At 42.1% G+C, this 5,925-nt stretch overlaps 1 protein-coding gene across 1 annotated transcript in view; it reads left to right on the top strand.

Moving 5' to 3' along the window:
• Positions 1–4,286: 4,286 nt before the first annotated feature.
• The window catches only part of LOC116673389 (prickle-like protein 1), a 28,459-nt gene continuing 26,820 nt past the window's right edge, over positions 4,287–5,925 (top strand). The window contains exon 1 of the mRNA XM_032505695.1: positions 4,287–4,514. The gene's annotated coding sequence lies outside the window, so the exon portion shown is untranslated. The remainder of the gene's footprint in view (positions 4,515–5,925) is intronic.

Here is a 5,925-nt window from a genome sequence, read left to right as displayed (position 1 = left end):
GAACAGCACATCCACCTAATGGGATTAACATTTAACCAGTGCACTCACTCGCTGTCACACACCTGTCTAAAAAAACACCAGAGTCAGGAAACTGTGTGCGCCTGTATGGGTGTGTGTGTGTGTATGTGTGTGTATGTGTGTGAGTGAGAGAGTGTCTCTGTAGGGGGGCACGGACTGTTGATTTACTTTATTCAACAATTACCACTCAGAGGTGGCAGGAATTCCAGAAATGAGGAAATGTTGTGTTCCACTCTGGGTTTTTCTTCTCATAAAATACCTGAATTAGTTGCATTAGTTGGCTAAGCCTCTCTTGTGTCATACCACATCTCACCCTTGAAGGTCCACTTGTCATTCTGAGTTATGTATTCTTCTTTAAAATGATTGTGATGTTGAGCATGCAGGTAGGGGTGAGCTGCAGTGCTCACTGACACTTGGACAGGACACTGGGCTTTATTCAGTGAAGTTTTGTTTGGTAAACTGGTAAACTTAGTTTAATATAAGATTGACATTTTGTGAAATACGCTAATAGTCTTTATTTATTTATTTTCCAAGAGTTAGATGAGGAGATTGATACCACTGTTCAGTAAATACTGTATGAAGCTACTGCCAGCTGCTAATAAGCTTAGCATGAAAATTAAATACAAAATGCCCATTTCACAAAAATTAATTCAGAAAAAAGTTTCCAACAAAAACAGCCCATGTATATATGTAGTCACGCTCAACGGATATACATTGTGTGTGAGACACTGGATGTTATTTCCCTCTCGCTAATTCTGCTATCGAGGCTTAGCACCATCAGTTGTGCTTGGTTTAAAGAAATACAAACGAGCCAAAGCGATTTTCCCCCTATCCCGGAATAGATAGGTGATGTGGCCAGACCATAATGCAGCTCTGGCCCATTGTTGTGGAGATAGGTCTTGAGACTATGAATACAACATAATTTGATGAATGAATGACAGGGGCATGCGTCCTGTAAATGCTTCCAGTAAGTGTAACCAAACCTCCCCTGACTTGAAGGAACTGACACATCTGATGACAGCTCAGTGATAACAGTGCACCCCCACCCCCATTCAGCCTATGGTAACGACAGAGATGACACGGGCAGATAGTCTAATGACATGAAAGAAAGACAACATATTACAGGTAGATTAATGTGATGAAGGAGAGTGAGTGAGCGAACATTCTGGTTGTAGAAATGCAAAGAAAAGGTTTGTAGACTAAAAATGTTCTTTTGCTTTTATCTGCAGGAGAAAGAAGCTTCGTCCTGAGTTTGTTTTTAGTGAGTCAGTCAGAGGATGATTCAGATGACATTCCTGTTCCCTATCTCCTCCAGATGATGTTTTGGGGACGACCGGACCATTACGAAACGCAGCCCAGATTCCCACACATTGATTGACAGTTTTCCTTTAGGGCCTAATCTGGATCCACTTACCTCCTTCTCACAAAGGGGGTTGGAGGTTTTGGAGCTGGGTTATACAAGGTCACAGGGAGAAGGGGCCCGGTGGGTCACGACCAGAAAAGGAAAAACGATTTTTTTTTTGTACATATTGCTTGATGATACCTTACTATTTTCACCAGCTAGTAGTTTTACCTAGTTTTATCCAAAACTTCTAGTGCCTAACAGCCTCTCTGGATTCACAACTTTTGGTTTGTGGCTATTTGTATTTGCCCCAGCTGATCGTTATCTCATCTGTCTGACATAGTTTCACTGGGTTAAATATCACGTTATGCAGAAATGCATTGGTCAGGTCAACTGACTGTGTGTGTGAGTATCCAGTGTTTTTGATCACCTTTCAAGTGAATCATATGACACAATTTTTTGTTTTCCTTTTAATGCCTTTGGATACACTGGACCCAGTTAACAAGCCCACTGTTAAATTCATCACCAAACATGAGCAGAGAAGCAAAATCATAACTTTATTTTCCCAATCCAACAAATATGCCAAATATCAGGCCACTGCATGAAAGATGAGCCTGGTGTAGTAGAGATGAGACTATGACACCCTTTTACTGTCTCCAACAACCAGATTTGCTGATAGGAAGACAGCCTCTTCATGCAGCAGTTTGCCATTCATTGCTCATGACATCCAAGCTGCCGTCACAAAGCACGCAATCCCACATCCATCTGGATTGTTTTCAAAGCAACGTTCCATAAAGAATAAAGAAGAAGGGGGAAAGGACAGAGATAAAAGACAGGATCAGAGATGTACAACGTGCTGTGCCTGCCTCGGACACATTTATCAACCGTGCTGTGTTTCCACACACCAGAAGGTGACAGGGGCAGGATTTACTGACCCAGAGGCCCCTTTTTGTGCTCTCCACGCTGTACTGATCCTCACTTCCTCTCTGGCTGCATGTGTAGGCCTATAGGCTTACCTTTTTATACCCCTCTCCCTCTCCTCTATGTCTGCTGTAAATAGGCTTAATGTTACAGATGTCTGTGTGCGAGCACAACGAGTCGAGGAGAAGCACAGAGGCTGGCTCTATTCTGCGTCAAGGCCAGGAGAACAGGTGGAAAGAGAGCAATCAGGACACAGACGATGATCGGATTTCCCATTAAAAAATTCTGCAGCTACGTGTGTATGTGTGTGTGTGTGTGTGTGTGTTGCTATGCACAACAGGTGAAATGAGTGGTGAGAGTAGCAGCTCAGTGAAATAGACAATAACAGAACCTTTTAAAAGAGAAATATGGATTTATTTTGTTTACTTGTTTAACTTCTTTGCACATTTTTCAAGGCACCAATGAAACGTTTGTTCACATCTGATGCTAGTGTAAGCCACACCACTGCTTGCTTTCAGTATATTGGCAATCTATGAATTGCAGCTTATTCTGCTGCTGCGCTCATTGACTAAAATGGTAAATGTAAATGTAGGTTGTAAATCAAGCTGTCAGATGCTGTCAGAGCAGCAGCCAGCAGGGCGTCCGTGGGTCCCTCGCTGTGTGGGCTGACTAACTGGCTGGCAGGGACAATAAGCCATACTGTTTGACCTGCTATGCGTGTCCCACTGCCAGGCTCACAGACATTCAAACAGCTCTCTTCACTCCCCTGACTCCACGCCTGACAATTCAATCCAAACGCAACACTCCACAAATAAGGATCTGCTGCCTTTAAAACTCTTTATTACTTGATGTTGATCCATCTTTGTGTCCGAACGAGTTACCTAATTGACAACCATGACCTTAAGTAGTGTAATGAGTGAGGTTTAGTTTGTTCTGTGCTGGCATGAGTCACTTTTTTTCATTAAACTATGCTGGCCTAACAATAGGCCATGTGTTTGTTTCTTATTGGTTCATCTCATGGTTACTTTATTAGATCAAAAACGTATTATGATTCCACCAGTTATTATTATTTTTATAGTGTAACTCCTGGGTTGTCTTGCTCTACTAATTGAGCTCAACTGGCCTTAGGGAATGTGACAGTGAGTCCATGCAAGAGCTTTATAAAAAAAGAAAAGAAATAATATGAAACTTTTCTATTTTCTTTTGTGCTTTAATGTACTATTTTGTCTCATACAGCAACACACTCCCACCAGAGCTGCCCAATGCAACCACCTCCTATAGCCTACTGACCACTGGAGCAATGAGGGCTTTAGCATCCTCACCGACATCAATGACTGACACTCCCTTTCCAAGAAAGCAGCAGGCTTCAAATAATAAAGCCACTTCTGGATAATTCAAATACTGGACATACTTGGTTTCATATATCTGGCAAGGCTTGGTATAACATATGTACAGTACATAATACCTCCACACGGGACACGTGAAATCTTGGTTTAGAGTTTCAGGGGGCTACTGTGTTGTACATACATGCCATCGACACATCTGATGTAATAGTAAATCTGTGATTTTGTTTACGTTTTTTGTGACTATTTGACACAGTCCTTTCAATCAAGCACTCCTTGTAAAATTACTGTGTATCTTTTATCAAGAGGAGCTGAACCCAGAGGACTTTATGTCACATAATTGCTGCTGTATACCTATGGACACTTGAAGTGTCTCTATGGTAGTAACTAATGACATTACAATGACCTTATCATGCTTCAATAGTATTTTAACACATTAAAATGTCTTTCGTCTTTCTGAGGAAAAAATGACTCAATATATGCTTCCAAAATATATCCATAAAGCCATGGTTTGGATGTTTACAGTATGCTGTGGTGCTGTAAGTGAGAGGGAGGCGTGAGTGTGTGCTGAGAAGGGAAAGAGAAGGGGGAGGGGGGGAGGGGGGTCATGTTTAAGCCAATAGGCGCAGAGCACCGCTAATGTATTTTCTCGACGCTTTTAACTTGGTGCCAGAGCTGCGCAGCGCGTAACCCTTGACGAGCGTCTTCTCTCTCCCTCTCTTTCCATGATCATGCACTGAAAGACTACATCCATTGAGCTGATTTAGGACTCGAAACGGTAGGAGTTGTGTTTGTTGGTTGCAGTCAGCCCGGATGCCTCCACAGTCGTAATTTTATTCTGATAAACGGAATATTCCAACCCGGACCCGGACCAAGTTGTTGTTTCTGAGGTGAGTTACAAGTTATCGCTAAAACTATTTATTTTAAGGTATTATTTGCTAAATGTTGCAATCTTTCTGTTTAAGTGCACATAACTGAATGTACAATGATTTGTGAGCATACACAAATGTGCAAGTCAAATCTAGACAGTCATAGAAATCGTCATTTAGTAACAACATTTATGGGATGGAAATTATTTGTCCCTCCATTACTTCGTGGTCAGACGCACCAAAGCGAGAATAAAAAAAAGTTAGTTGAGGTTCTGTAGCACATTTTTCCTGAAGGAGGAGAGAAGTGAGAGAGAAGTGAAACTGTGCCTGAGTCTGGAGGTATTTTACCTTGGCAAGTGTGTGTGCGTAAAGACGCACTAAATGGAGGGTTGCATTTTGGTTTCCAGATGTGTGGACTCAGCTGTTGCTTGTCACTCAGGTGGTCTCTGTCTACTTTTTTCCTTGTCTTCACGAGTCTTTTCATGCAGCTCTTCAGAATCTTCAGAATCACATCAGTGTTGACACACCACAGCCCAAGTCCACAGAAACATTACAAAGGGAAGCCAAACATCACTTTAGCCAAACCTAACAACTGACCAAGGAAGGCGTTGTCAAATATCTAACCATACTTTAGACTTAAATCTATTTATTAACAGGTGTAACATATTTGGAGTGTTAGCCTTAGTCTATTTAAGTAAGCATACAATGGAATTGATTCTCTCCATGTGATTTCAGTCTTGCACTGAGATGCTGGCCTGTCTCAAATTGCATAAAAGTGTATTTAAAGAGCATTATGAAACAAGTTTAAATACTGAATATGAGTCCTATGATAGCATGTCTTTTCAGTGATGTGTGATCTGTTTGGAAGCCAGTGGTGGCACCTAGTGGTGGGTGAGATCTGTAAAGATGCTGCAGTGAGAGCAGTAGGCCTTTGGCTCTCCTGAGTCTTAAAACTTAAAGAAAGCATGTTTCAATTACTTAATTCAATTTGAAAACTTTATATTTGGGATATTTGGAAGTAGCCCCTTGCAGTGCTCAGCCCTGTATTGTGTCCTTGCAGGCTTGGTTGCTGTAATTAAATGGCAAGCTGCTGCTGCGTGGTTCACTGATCCAAGATGAGAGAGCAGCCAAGGATCAGGTGACTGAGGTGTATTCCCCCTCTGTGGGAGGCCAGTCAGCCAGACTATGCTACACTTTGCGGGGGGTATACACTCTGCAATACTAAGCCTTTGTTAATGAGTATGTATCTTTGTGCGTCCTTGTCTGTGTGTGGTACTGGGTGCACAGCATCCGCACGTCTATTACTTTAAATGCTTGTGTGCACACAATCATGTGTGTGTTTTTGTGTGTCTGCATGTTTGTCCCTGCTTACGTGTGCACATGTGTGTGTGTGTGTGTGTGTGTGTGAGAGAGAGAGAGAGAGAGAGAGAGA

The sequence above is a fragment of the Etheostoma spectabile genome, chromosome 23 (genome assembly GCF_008692095.1).
Source record: "Etheostoma spectabile isolate EspeVRDwgs_2016 chromosome 23, UIUC_Espe_1.0, whole genome shotgun sequence".
In the NCBI taxonomy this organism is placed as follows: Eukaryota; Metazoa; Chordata; class Actinopteri; order Perciformes; family Percidae; genus Etheostoma; species Etheostoma spectabile.
The sequence above is the reverse complement of the archived record's forward strand: the minus strand, read 5'-3'. Positions and strand labels throughout refer to the sequence as shown.